Here is a 19,994-nt window from a genome sequence, read left to right as displayed (position 1 = left end):
CACAATAACACAAACAAACCAACAGATTGAGGCAGCAGTCTAACAGCAACTCTTGACTTCTGCAAGGTAAAATTTTTGATTCCACCTATGGAGTTTGGTTAGTTTGAAGAGAGCAATATTTGACTTGTATAATGGCGATTTCCCATTGGAAAAAGTTGTCTGACAGAAAAGTTAATATTCTAAATATAACGTACATTTAAACTGATGTTGATTTTTTTGAGTGGATCTTTTTTAAGTGGCTAAAATACCTTTTGCTGCTCATGGGGTAAGTGGATGGAAATATACTGGCTACTGATAATACCTCATTCTATGCTGGATCAAATAATTCAGACTATCCCTTTCAACAAGAGAAACAGAGGAAAAATAGGTGTTCAGAAAACATTTCACTCATCTTGCAGGTCCAAAAAGAAAAGCAGCAAACAGCTGACAGGTGCTAATCTTAACAAAAAGTATCACGGCATATGAAATGCTAAAAGTACCAGTGATTATTCAGATTAAAATAAATCACCCATCGCACACTTTCCTCCACAGTTTAATTCTCAGTTTCTAATTTGGTTAATGTGACCAAATTAAATACTACGCTGTCTGACTTGATGGCAACAGACATCAGTAACTTCAGTTATTCAATCGGCAGACTTTCAGAAAGAAGTGCTAAAGATATCATCACAACTCAACAGAGGTGTTTACTGTTTCTCTATTATTCTTCTCTCCTCCCGGTGCGACGTCCCACACTGGGGCCTTTTTACCGTGCATCTGAAGTAAAATTAATGTTGATGCCCTATCAAGGAAAATATGATTTGGCTGTCACATTATGAATATTGTTGCCTTTATGGACTATATTATGCAAAGTCATGCAAATTAGATACGCAGCTATCAGAGAAAACAACCCTTAATTTTGTCCTTCTGCTTTTCTTGTGTTTAGCGTGTAATGTGGTTATGTGTGCTGCCAGCAAATGAAAAGTCACTTTCATGGCATATTATTTTCTCATGTCGCCCGCTGATCAAGTGGTGCATCCATTACCACCACTTCATCCCAAGACAAACAAACAGAGAGCCCTTTTTATACACAAACTTTCTGGCGCAACACACAAGAATTGTGACAACTTTCCTAAAACACGTAGCCCTGAACCATAAGTGTGCTGTTTTTTGTTTGTTTGTAAATTAAGTTATTGAAGTGAAGAATGCCTTTAAAATAATCTCATCTGTCTGTGTTTCTCTCTCAGGTCTCAGGCTGGTAAAAACACATAGGGCGACACAGTAGTTTACAGTTACTTAGATCAGCCTGTGGCTCCGTTCTCTCATTCAGTGGGTCATTTGAGGGGTAAAGAGTAATTTACCATGAAAATCCAATTGCTTTAATCTAATTTCCTTTGATATAATTCACAATAGGCTTACAGCCACAAAGCGTTTACCTAGCTGAAACAGTGGAAGTGCCCCTCGGGGACAATTAGAGTCCAGCTACAGGTACCTGACTTGAAATACATTTAGCAACTGGCATCTCCTGCCACTGGATTTTCAATGAAAGGGAGAAGATCAAAAGAAGTAGGAAAAAGCAAAGATGCAGAGGGTGAAGATACAAATTCTGGTTTCATTTTTGAAAGTATATAGGAGTGTAACTGAAAGCCTGACCATTTCACAAACAAAGCACTTGTTTACGGTCGTTAGGCAGCCATTATAGTATAATACAATTCCTTCTATAGTTGTCTTATTACACCATTACTGGTAATTCATACACCTCTTAGAAATGGGAATAAAAAAGAATTAGGTTTTTCTGGTACTCCCACAAAACAGAACAAATAGGGGAGGCCAGGGAGTGTTGTAACAACAGGTTAGTTGCAACACTTTCAGTTTTATCAATTAGTTAATTCCCGTGGTGATCAGTGTTATCAGTATCGTACATGAGAAAGTAGATGCAGATGCTGTTTGCCCCTGGGTTGGAATAGCCAATGTGGTTATTTATTTACCATGTAGCCAAATATGCTAATGTGGCTATTTACACCCACGTGACAGAGACAAACTGACATGTTTTTTCACACAACTGTCTCTCAGAGCAGGACGTTACCAAATAGCCAAGTAACCACTGTGTGCCTATTCATACCTGGATAAAAAATAGACACTCAGAAAGTTTATCAAGATTATTTTTTGCCTAGCATGTGTTGTATTATAGATAAACTGACTTACATATGAGTTACATAGCGTTTTTGGTAATTTAATTAGATGCTTTGTATTCATGCTACCTATACTAAAGCTGTTAGTTGTGTGATGGTAGTAAATTACCTCTCATTGTTACATCTATCCTCAGTTCATGTCACAACTGCCCCAAGTAGTGGGGTAGATTGTAACAGCTAAACTCTTGCTATTTAAATTAAACCATATAAATTGTGATTGTATAGTTGATGGCCAAGTGTACACAAATATAAGTACCATGTATCAAAGTTTGAGAGATCCAGCACAAACAACTATACACAAGTTACTGATGCCTAAACACAAAATGTTAGAACCATCCCCAGTCTCCCCCATTTGCGTTACTGTAGAAAATAATAGAAAGGAAAAAAAAAAAGCCTTAGGTGTTTTTGTCACTCCCACAGTACATAAATGCAGAATACACATTAATAATCATTTGTAACACAACAGTATACACATGAAAACATTGTGGAGCTGCAATTACTTCTCATTTCCTGAGTAGCATAACAACTTTGTGACTGGCTCTGGACCGAGAGCCAAAATTCTCAATTACCCCTGCTGCTCCAGAAATTGCAGAGGACACACTCATTAATCGGTTGCACTCCTGCTGGAAAAAGCACAAATTCCAATACGAAAGCATTTAAAGTTTCATTTCCATGTGGCACAACAGATGGATTTTTGGTAATTTCTTGACCACTGGTGGTGGTTTTGCGAGCGGAGCGGCATCAGCAGTGAAGTTGAAGATGAGCTTAAAGAAATATCAATAAGTCTGGTAGGAGCCGGTGGTAAGCGTGGCCAATCAGCTCCTCTCACCCCTGTTATAAGCAGCTTGCTCTGTGTCTGGTAAACAAGCCATGGCATTCATTTCATTTTGGGGAAAGAGATTCTGAACTCCTTCAGGACAAAAACAATATTGTCGGTGAGGTGAGTCACACAGCATCATTATTCAATGCCATAAATATGCCATCAAGAGAAGATGGTGCAACTTCCCGAGTTTATTTCCAGAGGGCGGAAATAACCAATTACAAATATACTGTACTTAACTTGAGCATTTATTTTTACTTTACTGTTTTTTTTACTTTTACTTCATATGTTTTAATACAAATATCTGTACTTTCTACTCCTTACATTTTCCAAAAAAGGCTTGTAACTTTAGTTTTAATGTGTTTGGTGGGAATTATTGATTAACATGCTCTTAAATAAGTTACCATTATGGTTACAGTCCTCTCATTTTCCAAATAACGAGACAAAACGCATAATAAACAAAGTTAAAGATGAATTCAATTCAATTTATTGTGAATTCTTGTGGTCATGATAATTGGTTAGTTCAAATCTGATACTGCGACAGCCCTGGGCTGAACAAAAGATTTTGTTAGTCCCTTAGAAAGGAGAGAATTTCTAACAAAAGAAAAAAAAAGTTTAATTAGACGAGAAATGTGTTCTTGTGTTGATCATAATGTTTCAAGCTCTGTTGGTGACACTGAAAACTGATTTGCATATTTGAGCGTATTTAACATTCATTATTCTCTGGAGGGGTTAAAATATCGGTCGGTATATTGGCACAAAATGGGACAATCACAGATCTATCGGTATCGACATGAGGACAAGAGAATTCTTCCTGCCCCTAACTGACTGACAGTAATAATATATTCAGCAACTGACTGATACCGAACACTGCAGATGTTTATTTAGCTCCTTATTTATTATTTTCTCAGTGTTCCTTTCTACTTACAGTTGGTTGCCAATTATTTAACATATTATTTGTTTGAGAAAACTGCATTCTGAGTACCTCTGCATAGTCATATCTGTGCAAAATTAGTGCACAATCCTCATAAAAATTATCTATCTTCATTCCAGCTCAAATATTTACTATATTGGCGACCACATATGTAATCAGTGACTTTTTCACCTTTAAAAAATGGTCTCAAAATCCCATATTGGTTGGGCTCTATTATCTTCCGTGCATTGTTTTGTTTTTCTTTCATTTTAAATCAAGTTAGAATGATTTAATACTCTTTGAATTATATTAATATGATGTGAAATTCAGTTACTGTTGCACAGAAACAGCTGGTAGAAACGTCCTTCAGAGGGCAACTTTTTTGCTTTTATACTTTGAATGCATCTCAGAGCTTTTTCTCATTTACTTGAGTAAAGAAGTCGAATTTGTGTTTTTTTTACACATGTATCTGTACTGGAGTAAAGAATGTGTTTTATTTCATGTTTGTACAGATTTGAAGACCCACTCAACATGTTTTTCCTTAACTGATTTGCACTCAGCACCTTAAGGTTTGTTCAGAACAACAGTCTTTTCCAGTCTGTCTCACATTAGAGATGCAAAGGGGAGCACAATCAAATGTGTTTACATGCCAGCATTGTCAACACTACAAGAAAGGTAATTCTGGTTTATTTACATAATTATATAAAATAACACCTGCGCTTACATGCATTACATTTATTTTGTACATACTCTGGATGTCAAGAGAAAATTATGGAATCAACAGGCTACAGAATGTCTTGCTGAAAATTACTTGTTTTCTGTCCTGCTTCATTTACAGCCCACAAACCTTGAGGTGAATTTGAGGCTAATTTGAGTGTTTTTCCAATCTGTGTTTATTTGCCACAAACAACCAATGCATCAACTGTACAGATGCAAGCCGTAGCCAGGTAACGACTCAGTCCAGCCACGGTGTGCATGTGTGTGTTTGGGCGCAGGTGGGAAAAAAAAAAAAAAAAATCTGCCTGAAACCAACAGTTTTATTGTCTCAAAGACTGTGTGCTCATTTTGTGCCAGCATCAAAATTAAGGCCTTAACTCTGGCTCATGCTTCATGATGCAGTTCTCTGCGGCACGAGAAACTTGGGAAATTAGTCCAAAGTATAAAGCAAATGGACTCAAGGCCACAAACTTTTATTCAAGGACTAACATTTTAACGCCTTTGAGGCTCCTGGTGAAGTTGAAAAAGAAAAAATAGAGTCTGCACAGTACACTGAAAAGGAATCCAGTGGAAACAACTATATTTTTTTTTTTATCTTTAACTTCATATAAATATAAAAGTTTTATTTGAAATTCAACTTATGTTTTTAGGACACTTCAGAACTCACAACCCTGAGTTCTTGTTTTCATAACAATAAACCCACTGTGAACGATGAAGGTTAAAGGGATAGTTTCCCAAAAAATGAAAATTCAGTTCATTACTCTCCCTCATGCCAACTGAAGGTTGGGTTTATTCTGTTAGTCTGTTAGTGTGTTTGGGAGATTCTGCAACACTGTTTTCTTGTGAAACTCCTTAATCAGCATGAGGGTGGGTAGATAATGACTGAATCTTCATTTTCGGGTGAACTATCCCTTTAATATGGAATTCAGTCCTGACTCTGTTTATTTGGATCGAATGATTTCAAAATGACCATAGCTTGGCTTTTTAAATTCAACTTAAAGTTCTACAACTTTTTAAAATTTTAATACGTTTATTTTTACAGTGTAAATAATGCTTTTATTAACATTTCTTGCTATATAACCATGTGACCTTTCAGGTGCATTTTCTTCACACATTAGACAAATATGGAGACACACCTTACTAGTACCTATCCAAGCAGTCATCTGACCAAAACAAACAAAACAAACAAAAAAAGATTAGATTGGTGGAGGCGTCTCTAAAATAAATTACTTTGGGATGGAGAGAATGTCTCATCTTGCTTCAAGGAAACAACACATAACTGACCCCTTGGATAGATGCTTGTAAGCTCATTGCATTTTACCATTTTCACACCAAAATTAACTGCTAAACACAACTAAACCCCCTAAACTACTAGGCAACTGACTCCTTTCCCATTGCCAGTCAGCTCTCAGTACTTTTGTAGCTTCTAACTGAAACTCTGAGGTTGAAAGTTTAGTTTCTCTCCTGTGTCTCTGTTTACCCTTTGGGTATCTGCTTTATTTTACTGTTTTAATGTTTGCTTGCAGCTGTATGGGAGTTGGGTTAAGTTACTGCTAATGAAAACACATTTTTTGATTGTGCTGCTTCATAATAAAAGCTTTTACATAACAAAATAAAAGGACACTTTTATTGTGAAGAATTTAGGAATATGGATATGGTGGGCTGACGAGCTGAGTCAAACTGAGTCGAGCCAAGAGGCACATTTATATGAAAAAGGTGCAGAAGAGTCGCAGAAGTTTCAAGGCAGCGACAAGCCTTCATTGCCTGTAAAAAGTGGCCAATAAACACCTGTGACCACTGCAGAGTCATTTGACTCAGGAGTTAATGCTGATTTTGTCCTTTCCCATTGAAGACAAAAGCCAAATGTTAGTGTTTTTTTGTCCTTTGTAAACAGAGCTTTAGTCTTTAGCTTGGGTCCCAAACGTCACATGGTGGTGAATTCTATTTTTGACATGTATTCCAGTCCAGCATCTTGTATTGATCATGTTTGGATGTGCATCCTTTTGTAAATTCGTGGTGCAGCTGAACCAGAACAACAGTCATGCAGAGACTGACATGTGAAGTCCATGTGACCTTGTGCTTCCACGGGCGTGTGTCATACAAGGGGTCTCCTCCCCGCGGTTCGAGGGCTGCTCATGCGACACGTGACGCCAGGCGGTCACACGTCCAGCTGATTGCACATCGGATGCGTGAAAAACCGCGGGAGGAGTAAGGAGATGGCAAAGGTGTGTCGTGCTCTCCCCTGCAGCCCTGACACCAGCACTTTGGGCTTGTCCCACCGCTGAACCAAACCAATTGAGACAAACAGACGGAGGTGGGGCGGGTGGGGGGGTGGAATCGATTGTACATTCAGGCTGCCTCGATATCCTGTTGTTGACAGAAGCCAGACAGAGGGATTTAGAGAAGCCTGTGTTTGAAATGTGTTTGCATGGTAAATCACAGCAGGCCACCTGCTTTAGTATCCTTTACTTATTTTATTTCACAGGTCTGTGAGCCACTTCACAGCTAGGCCAACCCCCCCCCTCCCTCGGAAGCCATTCAGCATGGATGACCTGCACTGGCTGGGCTGAGAGGCGTGTGTTGCACATTTTTGCACGCACACTCACACGCACGCACATTTTTCCCAGCGGTTTATCATTTCTCAATGTCATTTTTAATGAATTTGAGACCACATCAAGTCATATCCGTCTCAAATCATAAACCTCCATAATAAGTTGGAATAGATCGTTCATGGTAGTAGGGGTTTGCTCTGCCTGTTACCAGCTCTGTAATTGTAATATATTGGACAATCCATCTGAATTATATGCTTCAACCCCTGCCCAGTAACAGCTGCATATTTTCGTCCTTTTGTGAGGCATAGTAAATATAGCCAGTTACGGCCCCAAAAGTCAAAAGCGGCCTGCTAAAAAACACTTTTAACTGTTCCGTTGTTAAAATATGATCACTGATGAATGCCTACATTGACATGTTTATTTAATATAATAGCCTATTTTGAAGGTGAAAGCAAAAAGCAACAACAGGAGAAGCGAGATTACAATGAATAACAACTCTATTATGTCCCTTGTCCTCTATCTCTCGTTTCCCTTCCTCTCTCTAATCTCATTTCACAAGGGACCACAGCGAGCAGGAAGGAAGTTTTCCCGTGGTATCACACAAGAGACTACTCTTCCACAGGAGGAAAAATGAAGCGAATAAATAAAGAGAAAATCGAATTCCTTCAGCCGTTGCAGGGGTGCCAGCCAATGAATCAGCAGAATAAATTCTCTCCAGAGATAAACAAACATGATATTTCTGCTGGGAGCTACAGGACGGAAGGACCGCTGTCGCTCTCGTAAAGTTCAGAGCGCTCCGGACCGTAAAAGGAGCCGCCTTCTCAATCAGGAAAGCCTCTGGCAGCGAGGCCTTTACAGCTGGAGCTGTGTGATGAAAACACACAGGAAACCTCACACACACATGCCCTCGAGTAGGACTTTAACACCACAGATATATAGCCTCATATAGAAAGCCATTAAAGTGGGATTTTGAAGCACAAGTGTCTCCCAACACACTGTCAAACACACTAAGTGCTCACAGGCTTGATTTACAGGATCTGTGTGCTACATGGCACCTGCATGCTGTGATAATAAAACATGGGGCTGAATCCTGATTGGGGAGACATGCAAAAAACCTTGAACTGTGAACCTTTTACTAGCTTAATTTCTGTTATTCAAAGCATCCACTGCTGTTTTTAAAGGGATAGTTTGGAATATTTGATGTGGGGTTGTATGAGGTATGAAGTTGGCACGCCCCTAGTTTGAAGAAGCAGCTAAGAAATGTGCTTCAGTGGATGGAGTCAGCAACAAAAGTTATTTTAGCTACTTAAAAAAGGTCTACCTAAGTGTACGCTATATTTAGAATACTTTCACTAGTTTACTTTGCCATCAGACAGCATTGTCTGGCAGGAAACTGTTAGCCAAATATCACTCTTGCCAAACCAACCAAACTCCATAGGAAAAATCAGTAATTTTACCTCACTGAACACAGGAGTTGTGGGTCTACCTCTGCCTCAGTGTTAGTTTGTTTGTGTTATCGTGTGACTTCTGTGTCTCAAAAGGACGGTTCAGATTCACTGAAGTCACACAAATTAACTAACAGATTGTGGCAGTGGTGGACAAAGTACATACGTTCTTTGAGATAAAGATGCTGATTTCGCCTATGGAGTTTGGTTGGTTTGAAGAGAGCAATACTTTGCTGATATAATCGTGGTTTCCTGCCTGAAAAAGGCTATCTGATGACAAAGTAGTGGCGGAAATATTCTAAATATAGCATACACCACCTCCTTGTAGGTGGACCTTTTTTAAAGGTATAATATGCAATATTTCTGCATTGCGTAAATGTGGAAATCCTTAATTTATTCAAGGTAGCGGTGCCTTTCATGCTTGCTGTTGCAAGCCAGGAAAAAATGATATGTCAGATACATCAGAGAGCGAGGAAGGAAGTCAGCGAATGTGGCGAAATATAACATGAATAAAACTTTGAATATTACCTCATACATGAACAAAATTGCTGCTTGAGTGAGCAGCATGTATATTTGTGTCACCTAAAGTGATTGTTTAACAATAAAGAATACAACTCCCATGATCCCATGCATCTTCAGATGTCTTAAAACTACATCTTTTGTTGTGGTTTTAATGTGAGAGAAACCTTCAGCATCAGAACTTCCATAGTCTACAATTAAGTAGCTAAAGTACTTTTTGTTGTTGACTGTCATTGCATAGGGGCTCCTCTCCGCTTCTCTAACTTGGGGGCGTGCTGACCGCCATCTACTGTGGGTAATACGCCGACTACTTCCTCACACAAATCCACATAAAAAAATCCAAACTATCCCTTTAAGCAAATATAAGCTTGCTGGCCTGCGGTGATCGGAGCCATACATCAGTGTGAATATTAGAGAGACGTTTGTGGTTCCATGTTGTGGCTCACTCAGAGATGATAACAAGACAACAGTGACAGTCAGTCAACATTTATGCTGTTGACTTTAAAGGTCAAAGTCTTGTGCATGTTCCCTCGCCTTTTTCGCACCTTCAGGCGGAAGCACGAGCTGCAGATGTGAGAGAGCCACTCATGTGAAGTGAGACTTGAAAAGAGAAAAGCTGGGGGCTGTGTGGAATAAGCATTTGGGGACTCTTTTGGGGAAAACAAACATGTCTATTTATGTGTCTTGCTAATTCAAAAGACATCTAAAACGGGTTTAAAAAATTCAATTTGGACTGGTTTGAGCTTCTGAAAAAAGAAGAAAATTCAACATAGCGTGTGGCACAGCTGGATTATTATTTTTTAATTTCTTTTTTTCAGGAAGGGGTGGACCGTCTTGCCTGTTTAGCAAAAGATGCCTGAGTCAAACTTCTTGGCTGAGGTTTTGTCTTGTTCTAATTTATTGGATTGTTTCCAAACACACACCGAACTCTTGCCTTGACAGGTTAAATGGTTTCCGTAACACACAGACACATTACTTTGGCACGGAGAGAGTATTTTGGAAGAGCAGCATGGCGAACTGCAGAGCTGCTAGTCTCTCGTCTTGCTTCAAGGAAACAACACATAATTGGTCTCGGCACTTGTACTGTTAGTGCTGTATAACACTTGTATGGGGATGTCAGCTATCTTTTGCGATAAATGGATTCCCGTGGAAATAAAAAGGGCAGGCCGTGCAGTTGGATTTTTCCTCTGTGTCTGTGTAATTATCATGACATTTTTCAAACCGTTTTCAAAGAAGCAAAATGGGCGTTTAATCAGGTTCTTATATGCTGGTGTTAAAGGAGAAATCTGTAATATATTTACTGTAATGAGCATGATGTGTCATCAGAGATTAAGGAAACATGATACGTTGAAGTACTCTCTTCTCCGACAACAGTGCTACTGCCGTGGTCTCCTTCTCTGAAATTTCTATTCCAACCAGTAACTTGTGTTGTTATTTGCCTGTTTCATCTGGGGTGATCAGATGTGAATGAGTGAAAGTCGGGACAGGCAGTTAGGGTGTGCAGAAGGATTAAAATAGAATAATTTAGAGCAACATGATCAGTGTCCTGTAACAGGTGAGTTACAGTCTTTTTAAATCTCTTTTCAGCATTGTTAGATTGTCATTGTTACGACCCCAAGAAAAAGGAAGGAAGGAGAACTGAGACAAAGATGTAAACAAAAGTTATTTTATTAATAAAGTGTGTCAAATTAAGTTAACTAATTTAAGTAACAGGGTTAACTTAACCTACTAAATTAAACGCACACACAAAAGACAACAAGTGTCCATGCTAGCCAGGGAGGCTAACAAGAACACAACGACAGAACAGACACCGAATGGCCCACTGGCCCTGAATGGCTGCACTCTCCAGGCTTTTAAGCACCAGGTCCTGATTGCAGAGCAGCTGCACCTGATGCCAATCACTGCAATCTGCAAGGAGGGGGAGGAGCAGAACCTGGGCACAGGAGAGCACAGCACCACACAGACACTGTGGCACGCAACAGTCATTAACCTGTAAAAGCATACAAACAAACTTGTTTTAGATTTATCACAAATTCCTCCCACAGCCGACCCTCTGGTTTAAACTGACCAAACTATATCAATAAACCGTTATTTATGATGATGCAATGAACAAAAATGAACAGGACTAATGACTAAAAGCAGTAGTTAAAACCTACATAACTGTTTTAATCAGAATATTTTTACATATTTATATGTTGCTCATATTATCCACCATTATAACAAATAATTTTAAGGACAAAAAAGGACAGGATTCAGGATTTGAGACAACCTCTTTAAATTTGGTACAGTCAGAGTTTTCCAGGATGTCTGGTCACCTTCGTTTCATGTTTATATGAGTCGTAAAAAAATTTATGCCGTTTTTACCGTTAATCTGAGCACTGTATTGGGAGTCTGACAGGCTGCAGGCAGGGATATATAAAATATTATTATAAACAGCTGATCAACTTACAGTGTAGGACTCGCCATCACTTGCTGTGGTCAAATTAAAATGCTGCTCTTGTCTTGCACTCCTGCAGTGTTCCTGCAGCCTGCCTGAGCTTCCTCAAGCCTAGAGAGGAGGGGGCAAGAGGAGACAACTCACACAGATTGTATATTTCAACCTATTTCGTGTAGTATTATATATATATAGCACAATTGTTATATATTGCTCCTTTAACTGTCATTTCTGTGATTGCTGCTTTCTCACATTGTGTATTTTCACTTTCCAGTATTTAAGGCCCCCGAAAGATGAAGGCTCCATCCCGCCACAGCATCTCACTCAAAATCGATAAGAGCCACCGACATTGTGAATGACTGAGCTATCATCCTTCACTATTTATAGCGTGTGATGCTCTGTGAACCGTGAAATTAATAAATAGCAAGCTCAGTAATTGCCTGGAAACCAAGCGCTGTGGCAAAGTGAGGTATAAAATCAGTGGCATCAGATGGGGTTTCTAATAAGTTGTCACATTATTGTCAATGACCTTCAAGCAATTAAAACAGTAGAGGAGTAAAAGAGACAGACGTAGAGAGAGAGAGAGAGAGTGTGTGTGTGTGTGTGTGTGTGTGTGTGTGTGTGTGTGTGTGTGTGTGTGTGTGTGTGTGTTCTTGTGTGTGTGTGTGTGTGTGGGGAAGGGGTGGGTAGAATAAGGAGGAGGGGTTAAGAGCAGTTGAATTGATGGGAGTACAGGAGGACTCTATTAGGATCGGAGGATCTTCATTAAAAGGTACTGACTGAGAGAGGGGAGACCGCTCCGGAGAGCAGCAGGTGTTGCCAGCGGCCCGGTTTTAGCGACGCTTTGCTTAATCTGATGACGGTGGCACTGAGAGTCTTATAAAAATCAAAAGCTGCTCCATTCAGCCAATCGTCAGGGGGTTAGGAGGGAAGCAGTTTGCTCGATGAGCTCGACGAGCACCGCTGGTGGTTCAAGGTACTTTTTTTCATTAACGGCGCTTTGGTGGAGCTCGGCTGCGAAAAGAAAACTGTACCAGCGCACATAAAAGGGAGGATTTTACACAGCATACAATCCAGCTACCAACACTTGGCTGATTTTACAAGCGCATATTATCCTGGAGCAGACAGCATTTCGGAGCAAGAAGTAGCCTAATAAAACATAAAAGGCATACACTGTGTGTTCACACTACACTAACAATGAGGTCACACACTTGTCTGCAAATGTGATTTGGGTGATCAGATTTTCACTGTGTCCCCGGCGTGTTTGCACCCTTTACTTTTTTGCCGTCTGGTTGTTATTAGATCACCTGAAATGGTTTTTAATGTCTGACTTGTGTGAGCGGGGGTCATACTGACATGAGCGCAGCAACACTGTAAACCACAGACACACACTGTTTTCTATGGATCAGCTGTTCCAGCTCATCACACTTACTGGAGCTGCTCATTAGTACATTGTGTTAAGCCAGGATCTAGACTTTCAACATCCCGTAATGCCAACAGCTTTCAGGGTGAAATCCAGCAGAACAGCATCAACAGTTTGTAAGCAAATTAGGCACAAATGAAAACTAATATAAAAAAGACAGCAAAGTGTAATAAAAATTAAGAATCAGGGTTATTTCTAAGTAGGCTTTTAAATCAAAGTAATTTGCTTGTATTAGTATAGTAGTGCATAATAATAAACATCATATAGAAATAAAGGTGAAAGCAGGTATTGTGAGACAGAACATAATCATGTTTTCAATTAATTAATATTTCTTATTATATTAACATAATAAAAACGTTTTATAATATAATTACCATTATTTAAGTAAAAGAGCTGTACAGTTTTTGCAAAAAAAATGCAAGTAAGTATAAAGAATATGCTATGAGCAAGACAGAGCTCAAGAAATGTGCATTACTGTAATGCACTGATTCTGTCTAGACTCTGCTACTTACAAAAGAAAGTAAAAGGCTGAAGAAGAATCACCAAATGTTGTGCTTTGTCTTTACTAAGAGGGTGCTGGAAGGGTGTTTTAACAATTCATAATGGCGCTGATGTGATGGGGAGATTTGCGTCGCCTGCGATGGTTCTCTGGGAGGTCTGGACAGTTTAAGCGGTAGACACATACATGTACACACCAACATATATGCATGACAGGCCTTACACTTAGGTAAACAAACTTGAACAGACACATTCATTAGTCATTTTTCCTTTCGTGCTGATAGTTTTGTGTATGTATACTGTACTAAGATTATTGTTTGAAGACAATTACTGATTTGATCACTTAAAGCTGCAATTAATTATTTTCTGGCAGCAAAAAACGTTAACACGGCAAACATGTTAGAAAACTTATTTAGCCCCATAGGTGGTCACTTCAACAGATGGTATAAAACATGGATGCAGTCCCCGTGATGTCACCCACAAGTTTCTAAAAAGCTACTGTGAAGCTCTCAGTGCGGTAGTTCTGGTCGCTGCCATCTTGGCAGCGCGTGACTCTGTCTAATTCATCTAAAAATGTGCAAAAAGCAGTGGGATGTGGGTGGAGCTCAGGCAGGCCAGATGAAGCGGCCACCTAAGCAGTTAGCCATCTGGGACAACATCCACCTGTCAGTCAAAGCAGCCATACCCTTTATTACGCATAATGAGATCCCATTTAAACACGAGTTGCATAAAAGTTCAGCACAGTTCCCACGGTTGTTATGAACAGGGAAATCAGCCATAGAGGTAGTAGCTGTACCAGGCTGTAAACATGTTTATTTCTGCTGAAAGCTGGGCTAGTCGCTAACCTTAACTTTGTCTGTCTGTTGTTTAATCCCTGACAGGACTGAACTAAACAGGAACAACATTAATGAGAGCAGTGAGCAAAAAAATTAGCTGAAAGATGCTAAAACACAAAACAGGAGCTGAGGGTAACTGCAGAGTTGGGTGATAATTGGATTTGTCACTGTGCACTGCAGCTTACACATATAGGTACTCATGCGATCCATTGTTAATATCAAAATATTGAGGAGAGAAGCTTTAAAATAGCATTTCATAACTGTATATTGTCATAATTAACAATTCCTTTAAACGCACCGCTGTATTTTTCCACCTACAGCTATAGCCGTCAGATAAATTTACCTACCTGAGGAAGATGTAAAACCACCACAGAGAGAAAAATCAGCTTTATTCGAGTTCATTGCTGGAGCACATCCTTCTGTGTGGAATGAACAAGCAACCTCTCACTCATTAATTAGTCAACCTCTCTACCTGTGGGCCAGCCTGCCACACTCCACTGTGACTGATGGAACAAGAACAAAGGAAAGGGACCGTGATTACTGATGAGAATTATAAATACATTTCAATTAATAAAACCTCCCATTGGTAATTGTCTTACAGGTTTTGCAGGTAGTGTAGGTGTGTAAGTGGTGAATATTGGGATTTCTGTGCAACACAGTGAGATAGCAGCGGCACTGGAACAGGAATAGAACAACAGCAATCTCCAGTGCTATTCTAGGTGAATGAACAGAAAAATAGAGAAGTCGAGGGAGGAAGAGGCAGAAACAAAGTGAGCGCGGGCAGATGGAGAGAGAGAAAGAAAAGACGGAAAGACGAGGGTGGATATCGCCCAGTGCTCTTTAATAACCAGGGCAGCGGAGGTTCAGGAACCAGACATGAGCAACCCAGTGGACACTAGAGGAAGGGCAATGGGGTCACACGGCACGGAGGGGGAAGACATACAGCATCGCACCCACAGGAGATTGATGTGTTTCCCAGCAATCTACAAGCCCATAAAAAAAGGGCACGGTCTGTGGGCAAGCTTAAAAACCAACCAGGGAATAGGTGGACAAAAGTTCATCTGGCACTGTCATAACACTGCAGCATGACAACATAACCTAACAGCATCAACAGCTTCACAGGTAGGGCAGCTCTTTTTGTTTTTTTTCTACTCACGTGCGAGATATGAACACTAAAATGTTCATTTGATTTATGGTGGCTGTGTGCATTTACAACATAAACTCACTCCCACTGAAAAATGTCAAACATTCGTTCACCTTGTTGTTCTCAGTGGTATTCAAAGCCGCCCTCTGCAGAGATGTTGTCAAAAGAAATAAAATTCCTTTACACATTGAGTCCTTCAAATGTTCAAGCCTGTATAGTGCTCTGCTATTGGTCACACATTACTGGATCTCGCTCAGTCATTGGCTAGCGCAGTGGTTCCCAAACTTTCTCTGCTGGGCCCCCCTTTGGTTGATAAGAAAATTTTCGCGCCCCCCTAAACCTGACACACATACACATATTTTGTTTTCAGACTCCATTGCAGTTTATTTCACACATTGTAATTAATACAAACCTCATAAACTCTAATACAACCCTCATAAACTACAGGTTGCAATAAACTACAACCTCTTTTGGAATAAGAAATAAATAACGAAATAACAAACCACCTTAACAGTGTAATTATGTTCAGTGTAACAGGTTTCTTTTTTTTTTTTTTTTTTACTGTGTAACAATACTCAACATTGCTATCAATGCATTTTTCAAAAATTGCAATTGGCTTGTGTGTCTGACTTCCTGCCCACTCGACTAGCTATGTGTCAATTGACGCGCCATCCGTCGGAAATAGACTCGCTGCGTATTCTCCGCGGAGCAGAGCGCTGAGCCACTTCTGGTATAAATTACAGCTCCGCGGAGAATACTCAGCGAGTCTATTTCCGACGGATGGCGCGTCAATGGACACATAGCTAGTCGAGTGGGCAGGAAGTCAGGCACGGAAAACAGGGGAGAATCCGGTTGATTTTCAAAATAAAAGACCCCGTGCAGACTCGCGATCATAAAGACAGACAGAAAATAAACAATTTAACTATGTAGCCTGCTTATCCATGGTAGAAGCGGGCAACACGCTCCGCTGCTGAGACGCTTCTGAAACGCTGCTGATCTTAATTGAAGTCGCGTGCATGACGGAGCAAAACCGCAGCGCAGCCGCGCCTGGTGTCAATACCGGGTAAGCCTTACCGCGCCCCCCACTTTGGGAACCACTGGGCTAGCGTAACACGCTATGCCTCCAGCTCATTTGTCAGATGAACTCTTAGTTTATTGGTCGGCTCAGTAGTTCTTTTCCCTGTCACAAATGTTTCCCCCTGCTCCCGACTCTTTATGCTAAGCTAAGCCATGCTAACCACCTTCATATTGAACAGACAGACATTAGAGTGGTATTAATATTATCATCTAGCTCCCTCCCTCTTTTGCAGCAGAGGGGCACTTGTTTTCTTTTGGCGCGTTGGTTAGCCCCTGAAGTCCCATTTTCAACTTGGGACAAAAGTAACCTCAAACTCCAAGATTGGCTGCTCCATGCATCAACAGTAGCAAAATCTGTAGCATGATACAGTTTAGCATTTACTGTTTAACCCGTCTGTCTTTTGTGTCTCATTACATCATTCATAGACAGTTTTGTCCAAACTCTACTTGTACACATGTTGCTGTGTTGTTGTAGGTGCAAAATACTGTCTAATGCTTTGTTTTAAAGCACAACAAAGGTTTTCCGGGAGGCTTTGTTTTCCGACTTGTTGTTTTGGAACGTGGCCAGCTTGGGTGTGATGTCATTCAGAGCTCTGACTTCCAATGCCGGAGGTAAATGGAACAAAGCATATGCTGTTTGTGTGTCTTTTTGTCAGCAGGACTACAGAAAAGCCAGTTAAATTTTGGAGAAAGTCTGGTACGGTGGCCACAAAACTTGTGATAAACGCAAAACTCAATGTCTACAGCCAGTGTTTAGTTGTTTTGTTCTGGGCTACTGTTGAAACATGGTGATCAAACATGGTGGACTGTTGAAAAGGACCCATGTCCTCTATAGACATAAACAGCTAATTCTAAGGTAACAAAAACACATAGATTTCTATTTTCAGGTGTTTATACACTAATAAAAACAGACATTTAAACAGTATATATTCCTTTTCTGCCATATTCTGCCAAAAAATTCCAAGTAAATATTACACACTGGTCCTTTAAGGACTTCCATGCTGCTGTAAAAGCTGAGCTTGACATTTAATTTTTCTTTTTTTTCTTTTTTTTTTTACTCAAGAGCTCTGGATCAAGTGAGTAAGTGGATGTTGAGTTGAGATAGTGTTGTCTACACACTGGACCTTTAAGTACAGTACTAGAGTCAATTTAATTAGTTACTTTCCACCACTGCCAAATCAACAGATATGCCTGCACATGAGCTCAACAGGACTGATGACAGGATTTAAAAAGAAGTGGCTTATTCTGGTAGAATTTACAATTCTCTAAATAAAAAAAAAGGCCATTTAGAAATGTACATGCCATGCAAAATGACAGCAGAAGGTGGACAGGGTTAGAAAACCATTGTAACCACAGGGAGTCCGAGCCGACTGTGGCCTCACTTTTCCAAGAACCAAACTACGCCGTTATTACAGCCACATTTCAAGTCTACGGGGGAAAGGTTTTTCATACTCAAAAGACTTCATCTTCAAAGCACTCCAGCTGACTCTTTGACACTTACCTGTGTGTAGAATGTTGCAAAACCCAAGGTAATTTTCAGGATTTCAAAGCAGCATTTATGATGACACCCTGAGTACATACTACAACCTCCCCAAGGACAGTGCATTTGCATACACAGGTTGGACTCTGAATACACAGTCGTATGTGCGTTATTATAACTCAAGTAGCGTAAAATGTCTCTATTGGATTTTAAGGGCCAAAGTATCTCCCACCAGGTCTCTGTGTCTTCCTCCTCACAAAGCCACTGTATTGTCTTGCATTGGAAGATCAAAGAGCATTTTGAACTGTGGCGCCTTGTTTCAGTGCACTGAGGATGGTTGCATGAGCATCTTCAAAGGAGGACAAGTTTTATTAATCACTGCAGTGTCTATGTCAACACTGCAAGGAAGTGAAAGGAATACATTTAAAGCTTAACATTGATGAGCGAAACATAGTCTTCCAAGCTTTGATTATGCAATGTTTACAAGAAAAGATGCAAATCCCCCAAAAAGGTTATGAGCCCAAAATGTTTGAAGTGAATTAAAGTCATTCAGTTGTATTTTGAGTTCCTAATAAACACTGGCGGACTCAGGCCGTCTGAGGGTCAGGGGCCAAAAGAAAATAAATAGGGCACTGGCTGGCCTTATCACATTTTGTCCACTGGAAGGGCACTCTGGAGGGCACTGTATAATGTTTTGTCCGTTAGAAGCAAACTCTGGAGGGCACTTTATCACATTTTGTCCACTGGAACGGCACTCTGGAGGGCACTTAATCATGCTTTGTCCACTGGAAGGGCACTCTGGAGGGCACTTTATCACATTTTGTCCACTGGAAGGGCAGTCTAGAGTGCATGTAACAATTTCTCTGCTGGAAGGGCACTTTGGAGGGCAATGAATAACCTTTTGTCCACTAGAAGCAAACTCTGGAGGGCACTTTATCACATTTTGCCCACTGGAAGGGCACTCTAACATGCATATAACAATTTCTCAGCTGGATGGGCACTCTGGAGGGCACTGTATAATGTTTTGTGTGCTAGACGCAAACACTGTAGAGCACTTTATCATGTTTTGTCCACTGGAAGGGTACCATAGAGTGAATTTTCATGTTTTATCCACTAGAAGGGCACTCAAGAGTGCACTTCATCATGTTTTTTACACTGGAAGGGCACTCTACAGGGCACTGTATAACATTTTGTCTGCTAGAAGCAAACTCTGAAGGGTACTTTATCACATTTTGTCCACTGAGAGGCCAAACTATAGGGCACCTTATCATGTTTTATCTATCATAGGAGCATCCAAGAGGTCCTTTTTGCTGCGTTTTTGTGAACATGGGGGCACCACAGGGACGATTGCCCCCCCTGCCCCCTCTTGAGTCCACCAGTGCTAATAAATAAGAGTGAGGCCACATCCAGCATCAGTTCTGCTCATTGTGTTTTGATGAAGAGGTTTTATTCTTCAGCACAGGATAGCATTGATCTTCATGCACCTGCCTCCACTCAGGAGAGTGCATCTTGAACCCATTCTGTGCTGCAGTGTTACTCCCATGATGCTTTTTTCATGCTCCAACCACTGTGACAACCTGGCTGGAGCTGGGAGGAATTTTTAATTCAACAGTGCCTCTAGTGGACACTGAAGTCTGCACATCCAGAGACACTATAAACACCTGCAGTACAGTCCAGAGCAGATGCTGCAGTGAAAAAATCTTCATTACCTATATCTCCCGCACACTCGTGGCTGCCCATATTGAGCTGCTCTTATACAGGAGAGTTCAACTCTTATCCGAGTAATGTGGTTAATCAATTAGAAGTCCTCGTCCCCTGAGGGTATTCACATTAACTTGAGTATAGGTTTTCACTTAGAGTGGATCAGTGATCTCTGCAGCGGCTTCCCCCTCCAGACTTCTTTCATTATCTAAAATGAGAGCATATTGAAGGGGGGCACCAAGGTGGAGCAGGTTGGCGGTGTGTGTG

Source organism: Lutjanus erythropterus, chromosome 5, assembly GCF_056507025.1.
Source record: "Lutjanus erythropterus isolate fLutEry1 chromosome 5, fLutEry1.hap2, whole genome shotgun sequence".
Classification (NCBI taxonomy): domain Eukaryota; kingdom Metazoa; phylum Chordata; class Actinopteri; order Lutjaniformes; family Lutjanidae; genus Lutjanus; species Lutjanus erythropterus.
This window is presented reverse-complemented; position numbering follows the sequence as displayed.